At 31.8% G+C, this 8,292-nt stretch overlaps 1 pseudogene; it reads left to right on the top strand.

The window, feature by feature from the left end:
- Positions 1–2,274: 2,274 nt before the first annotated feature.
- LOC120593243 (uncharacterized) lies at positions 2,275–2,393 on the top strand (annotated as a pseudogene).
- The last annotated feature ends 5,899 nt before the right edge of the window (positions 2,394–8,292 follow it).

The following is an 8,292-nucleotide window of genomic DNA, read 5'->3' as shown; positions in this document are numbered from 1 at the left end:
TCAACCCCATCCTTGGATCTTTACAATAGGTTTTAGTCGTTTGCAAGGTTTCTATGCAAATCTCTACAGAGGAAATCCCAAATGGGCTATGAACTGGTATACCTTGCCCTTTAATTGATTTTCAGATAGAGAGCACTGCCCAGGGAGTCATGCAACACACACACTCCTGTTGAGCCATTCTCCTTTATCTAGATTACCCTTGATGTGTTATCAGGAAACCCTGCAGTTCTCTCTCTCTTCAGGGGATCATTTTTTCCTTTGGGTGGAGATGCTAGGGTTTTACAGATAACACAGTTGGGGGTTTTCATGGCCATACCTCTTACAACCACAAACTGAGAAGCAAAACATCTCTTTCAGCTAATATAAGTCAGTACCATAAATTCTAGCAATATCCTATTCAACACAATATACTCTTCTAAATAAAGTACTTTTATTTTTTCATTTTATTTGTCAACGCACTGATGCTCAGGATGATTTACTCAAGAGCAAACACTATCAGATACCTGTGGTTTCTCTGTACTGCCTCGGGGGGCTTCGAAACCACCACCTCAGATCTCAGCACTTCAAAGAGTTTCCCCTGAAGCTATGTTTACAGCGTAAGCTAAAAAACAAGGTCCTGCTTGCCTTCACACACCTTTTTGCCACATTAAAATCCAAGCTGCACCAAAATAACCACTCTCTCTGCATCAGTTGGTGGTGGATTTGGGGGTGGCTGCCATGCATTTTAACTTTTTAAAATCACAAACCACAAGCTAAGTAAAAAATGATCTACGTGGACTTTTGCCAGATCTTATATCTAATACTTTTCTCTCGATAGCATATAGCTCCACCTTATGGTAGGAAATTATTTAAAGTTGAGACAGGACATGGAAGGCATAATGGTGGCATGCATTTTTTTTTTTTCCATAGAATCATACTTTTCCCTTCATTTCAACTGTAGCTGCAATTCTACAGGCAGAAGAGACAGGGAGGAAATTCTATTTGTCATCCTTGGGGGTCTATAAATGCCTGGCACTAAATCTAGTTAACTGCTTTGAGCACAAGAGTGGCTAAGGAGACAAAGGAAGAATTGGTTTATAAAGCTATAAAAGAAAAATAAAACATGTACTTTAATATTCTGGTTATTAGTGCTATATTAAGTTTCTCTGTGCTACTTTATCACCTTATCTCTCCATTCACCTGTAATTTCTGTCTGGTCCACCCTTTCTCTTTGCTTGTTTCCAGTGTCAACATGTTAACTCCTGGAAACCAGGAATCAGCTACTGCTGGCCTAAACAGTGAGTCGGTTTTTTTTTTTTTAGACTTTTCAAAACAATACCATAAATACATGTTATTTCTGTATCTCATTCCTTTACAGCTGTGTTCTCAGTAAGCTGGCTAGTGTGCTTTTTCTCCGACTTTCTCACTGAGTAAATTGGATATGTTAGAAATATGTTAAAATCTCATAGGGAACTTCTGAAACTTTTTCACATTCATTCAAAGAGCTCTATATTTGAAATTGTGGAAAAGAAAAGGGGATTAACTTTTGTTGCCATCCTTTCCATGTGCCTGTAACTCTGTTAGGCAATGGAATGTATTTTATTTGACTTAAACCCATAGCTATCTGCTAAAATATTCACATTTCCAATTTACCTATAACATTCTAGCAGTTTTCCCAAGGTCAGGATGCTAATAAATCTTGCTACAATGGTACACCACATTTTTCTACCACATCTATTGGCTGAGCCTTTGGGAAAACAGTTTAATGGCAGGTGAACATTTAAGCATCTTTGCAATCCATTGAAAGGATAGCTACTTTGCCTATAAGCTTTTTCAGAACAATAAAGTTAGAGGGAATCTTAGCAGAACCTCATATATCTTACTCTATCCAAATAGTAAGGATTTACCGAGTACCATTTATAGATAGGAAACTATATAAGGAGTTATAAGAATATAAACAAAAAGGATATTGCTTCTCTCCTCAGTGGTACTAATGAATTAACTCATGAGACAAACATTGATAACCAGTTGTGTTCCTGGCAATGAGAGAGAAGCTGAAGCTTCCTCTGTAGAAGGCAGATATGTAAACACCTTCTATTAAACTCACTAATAACTATCACTATTACAAGAGAAAAGATTCAATACTTTCTAAGTGAGAGAAAGGGGAACAGGAGCTTTGAGAATCTTCACTGGGGAAGTCTCACTGGAGTTGGATCTTTAGGAAGCATCTCTCAGGTATCTTACTTCACATTACCTAATATCAAATAAAACAGCTTCATTTAAACATGGCATTAAGTCTATGGCCATGCCACCCTAAATGTGCCTGATCTTGTCTGATCTTGGAAGCTAAGCAGGGTCAGGCCTGGTTAGTACTTGGATGGGAGACCACCTAGGAATACCAAGTGCTGTAGGCATTAAAAATAAATAAATAAATAAAAATTTAAAAATAAATAAATAAACATGACTTTAAATGACATTATCTACGTTTAATCTAGGTATTTTCTGTGGTCACTACCCCAAAATATCTAGATTAGTATAATACAAATTTTCATCCTGTAAATTAGAGAAGTCTCAATAGTTTCTTGATGATTTCTGCAAATTCTCAGAGTGCTTACCACTATCATATGGTCAGCTTTGAATCTAAGCTCCCACATCCACTTATGTAGTTCATTTGAGGGACTATCTCACTATCCTGTGCTTGCTATTCCTCTAAGATGCAGAATCCAGTTTTTTTCCCTTATTTCTGTTGTGTGAATACTTCCATGAGGAATTTGTGAGTACATATACAATGCACTTTGGGGATGGAAGATAGGTTTGGGAAAATTAGATACACAAATGATGATGATGATGATGACGATGATAGATGTTAGATGATGTAGAAAGAAAGATAGATCATCTCACAAAAATGCAAAACTTCTTTAAAATTTTGTTTACTATTCCATATATATTCATTGTTCATTCCATTTTCTGAACAACTATATTCCTGATTTATGATGAAATTTGATACTGAATCAAATGTTATCCTGTATTTCTCAAAAATTATCACATTTATTTTAATTTTTTAGTCGTTACCAATACATAAGCTCCAAAAGAATATTTTGCTTCTTTTATATCCACCTCCACAATACTTTATTAATTAGCCTTGTACTTTATAGCTAAACAGTACTAAGTACAATTTTTTATGGATTTGAAACATGATAAAAAAATCTTATAGCACAACTTTTGAAAATACCAATTTAGAGAATAGAAGACACTCTTCCTCAATAATATCTCCTGCAATGTTTTGAGAAAGCATACATTATAAAATAAAAGTCATGCATTAATGCCTGTTTCTTGATTTCGAATTTATAGAGTTCTGTCCTATCAGCCAGATGTTTCCATTATGTTTTGCCTATAAAACTTCAGAGGTCCACTTGCTGAATACCTTGAGAAAGTTATTCTGTGCATTCCCAGGACACAGCACTCCAGATAAAATCTCGCATGTTAGAGTCACTTTTCCAATTTCAAACATTAAAGCAATATAAGTAAACAAACAAAACCAAGAAAAAAATCTGTAAAAGTGATTTAAAAATTATATAAGAAAAAATTCTTATAACTGAATAAGTTAAATAATTCATTTTCACATTATTTTATTTTCTTAATTTAGGGATACATTTATTTTGCAGTATCTCAGTTATTTAAATGGTTAATAGAGACAAAAAAAAGTGGTATGTTTATAGCTTAAACCTAAGAAAACCTTTAGTCAATAAACTATTTAGGTAATAGATTAGTCAATAATCTATTAGCTACTGCATAGTACATATAATGTGATAAATAATAATGTAAATAAGTTATTCTCATTAATGGAAAGAAATAAAGGCAGATCTTTAAAATCAGCTTAATTTAGCTTAAAATATATTTTGATTCATTTATGTCAGAGTTTCTCAACCCTGGCACTATTGACATTTTGGACTGAAAAATTTTTTTTCATGGGCTGTCTTGTACATTGTAGGATGTTTATACACAGCTCTGGTCTGTACTCACTAGATGACAGTAGTACCCCTCAGTGGTGTCCAAAAATGTCTTCACACATTGCCCAATTTCCCTAGAAGGGTGGAGAGCAAACCATCTCTTGTTAAAAAACACTAATACATATAAATCTGTTTTTTAAAACAATCTTTTTGTAAATAAAAGATTCACAACATTTTATTTTAAATGACAAAGTCGTTCTGAAGACCTGACACAACTTGACTGAGGTTCATATCTTACCAATGTAACCCAAGTAAACCTGGACTGCTTCTTGGCTAGGCTTAGATGGTAACATAAAGATAGATGATAGATAGATGATAGATTATAGATAGATAGATAGATAGATAGATGATAGATAGATGATAGATAATAGATGATTAGATAGATGATAGATTCATACATACATACATTCATACATACATACATACATACATACATACATACATACATACATACATTCCATTTCCTTATAACAAAATGTAAATATTTACCAAAGGTTGCTTAAAGGAAACTACTTTACTTGAAGGCTTTTAGGATTGAAAATAATGATAGATGTTGAGTCCAAGATCTATGTCTCTTACTGGGTAGGGTTCTATTTAGGATTTTTGAGGAACCATGTTGCTCTCATAACATATGGAAAGTTATTTTCTCCCAGTTTCAAGGTCTTAAGACAATTGCATAATGTATAAATGTAATTCCAAAGTAGTTAAAAGCCCTAACTATGGAGAGGACTAAAATGGTTAGCCAATGCAAGCTCAATAAAGTAATTTATTTAAAATTTGTTCTTAAGAGAGGATCCTGTTCTACATCAAGCCATTTACTTCCATAAATTCCTCAGTTAACAAATTCCATCTGAAAGTATGCAATATGCAGTTTTCCACACCTTAGAAAGAATAACCCACCATTCTGGTAAAAATAAATGCCCTGTTAATTTAATGTGCCTTCGAACTTTGATATCTTTCTACTTGAACTAGTAAAGATTTGGACTCGCATTGTAATTCTTTATATGAAGAGCAAGGAGATTTTAGACTTAACTCTTGAAGTATTGATTATTATTGAACTCTTTTTAATCTCAATGAAAAAAACTGCTAAAAATAGAAGGATTCTTCAGAGCTTTGATTAACTTTACATCTGCCTTTGATTCTATGGATATGTTTTTTAAGCTCTGTGAGTTTAAGATAAGTCTCTGGTTATTAATATGCTTGCAAAATTTATGTCTATGGTATCATTGCCAGAATCAAGCAAGACAGCAATTTAAATGTATAAGAGTAAAATGAGTGTTAGACTTTCTTTTTACTTTCAAACTGGATATTACTTGTAGGAGTGAAGGGGGAAATAATTACCCTTCTCTATAGTAAGGTCATGATTTTATTATCATGAATTATGAGAGACCTTAGAACTTGATAGTTATTTATCAAGAAGAGGGAATTAACATTAATTATGATGACATAGGTACTTATTTTAGCAGTGCTAAATAATTCTCCAATATTTAAGTGGTTAACTAATTCTATGCAACACTTTTTTCTGTTTTTGTCAATATTTTGAATTTTGTCAGTGACATTTTTATATACATATTAAGAGGCCACTATCTTAATAATGACATGACCCATGAGAATATTATAGAGGGTTTTTTAAATGACCATTTTAGGAAATTGGTATCATTTGCTCTGTTATTTTTCAATAATACATAACTGTTATTTTGTTTGTTTCCAAAACAGTAGTTTTGCTTTTAATTAGCAGTATAGAATACTATTAGTATTAGCAATAACAATTAATATTTATTGAGTAATTCATATGTGCCAGACACCTTTCAATATATTATCTTATTTATTTTCAAGGCAATGTTTTGAAATAGGTTTATCTTTTGAGATAGAGATTATCACTCCCACAGATGAGCAATCAAATATTGCTGGGATTCTTGTATTTATATTACTGAGTTTTATGAAATCTTTACATATTCTATTTACAGATCCTTTTTATAATATATGTATCTCAAATATTTTTTCACCATCTGTGACCTGCTTTTTTATTATCTTAGGGTGATTTTTGAAGAGCTGAAGGTTTTGTTTTCAATAAAGTGCAATTCATTTCTTTTTCTATTTCATTATTTTGGCTTTCTTTAATAAATTGTTACTAATTCCAAGATCAAAAGATTATTTTTTATTTTTTCTTCTAGAATATTTATAAATTTGTATTTTGGTCTTGAAATAATTCAATGTGTATAACATGAAATTTTTTTGTGTAGGATGTGGAATAAGGATTGAAGTTCTTTGTTTTCTATATGGCTCTGTACTTGTTTCACCACAATTTACTAAAGTGATTTCTTTTTTACGCTTATTGTTTTGGAGCCCATGCCAAAAATAATTTGCCTTTGTATGTGCAAGTCTATTTCAGGACTCACAATTGTGTACCTTATTGCCAGTATCACACTTTCTTGATTTCCATAGTTTTATCCTAAGTATGGAACTCAGGTAGAGTAAACCTTCCAATATTTCTAAGGAGTTTGTTCACATTTCCTTATAAATTTAAACACAATGAGTTAACATTATTTTTTTTAAAGCCTCATATAATTTTGGTTGAGATTGTGGTAAATATTTAGATGTATTTGGGAAGAATTGACATTTTAATAATTTTAACAATAGTGAGATTATAATCCATAAGTATGGTATGTGTTTATTTCCCATTTTTTAATTTTCAGTGCTTAAAAATAGAACTGATCTTTGTATATTGTATTTATATATTGTGGCATTGCAAAGTTCACTTTTTGTTCTGGTGGATGTTTTTGTAGATTCTTTATAAATCTCTAGGTACATATTATATCAGCTGCAAATAAATATAGTTTTACTTATTCCTTTCCAAACTTTATGCTTTTTTTTAAGTCTTGCATTAATATATTGGTTAAGACTTCCAGTAAAATGTTGACTAGAAGTGGTGACTGTGGACATCTTTATCTTTTCTATCTTTTGGGATATAATGTTCAGTCTTTCTCCATACAAAAAAAGTTTGATGGGCTTTTCATTTGCTTGTTTTTACTGATTCTCTTAGATTAGAAAGAGAAAGTTTTTCTTGTGTCCCTAGTTGTGAAAAGTTTTTTATCATGAATGGGTGCTAAATTTTTCAATGCTTTCCCAGCATCTATCTGAATAACTATATATTTTTTCCTATTTAATATTTAATGTGTCAAATACATTGATTTCCACATATTAAATCAAGTTTGCATTGCTGAGATAAAACTCATTTGGTCATGATAGGTTAATGTCTTTATATATTGCTGGATTCTATTTGATAATTTGTTATGGACCTTGAGTTTATGCTCATCTGTTATTTTATTTACATATAATGTTCTTATCTAGATTTGGTATCAGACTTATGTTGGCCTCATGACATAACTTGGGAAGTGTCCCTACCCCACTATTATATGAAAGAACTTAAGTAATATTAGTAATATTATTTTATTAAATAGTTGATAAAATTCCCCATGAGGTGCTTTGGATCTGAAGTTTTCATTGTGAGAATTGCTTTAATTAGAAATTCAATGTAATAACTATGTTTTAGGGTTCTTTTTTTAAGATTTTCTATTTCTTGTGTCCAGAGCACATACTTTGTATCATTCCCCTTGCCCTTTATCTTATTAAAACATAATTTACATAATATTTAGCCAAAAACTCAAAAATAATATACAGATCTCTGGTGTTTCTTCTCTGCATTGGACTCTTCTTTCTGTTACCATGCCTTGCAATTCTACTGACTCAGCAAGACAATCTCTGCTTTCCCTTTCCTCTGTAAAAACACTGGGGCCCACTTTTTCTGTGTTGCAGTTAAGAAAGTTAAGGAAATGGGGTCAGTACTGAGTTGACTATATTGTTTACCAACTCTCAAGGACCACAACCCTGCACTGCCTATTGTTCAACACCAAAAAAATAATTATATGTTTTGCTCAGTTTCTTTGTCGTTTATGGGGAGAGTATATCCAATATCCGTTATTCCTTCATGGCTGGATTTGAAAATCACTTTATTAGTTTTGAGTCATTTAAAGAGCTAATAAATTATCTGTAAGCATTTAAACAATACTAAGATCAGCACAGCCAGTATCAGCCTGTCATTCTTCTTTTTGTGTGTGTGAAACTACTGGAACAGAAATGGTCTCTTTATAAATTCTTAATAAAATTTTATGCACATTTCTTAAAGTGTTTCTAGAAGCCAACCTTGATTTTAAAATAAATCTTAATTGTTTGTGGTAAATTTGCCTTTTTTATTTTATTATATGTGGCTATCCTGCTGTTATGTATAATTAATATAACTAAA

The sequence above is a fragment of the Pteropus medius genome, unplaced genomic scaffold (genome assembly GCF_902729225.1).
Source record: "Pteropus medius unplaced genomic scaffold, Ma_sr-lr_union100, whole genome shotgun sequence".
NCBI lineage: Eukaryota > Metazoa > Chordata > Mammalia > Chiroptera > Pteropodidae > Pteropus > Pteropus medius.
Note: the sequence above shows the minus strand (reverse complement) of the source record. Positions and strands in the feature narration are given on the sequence as shown.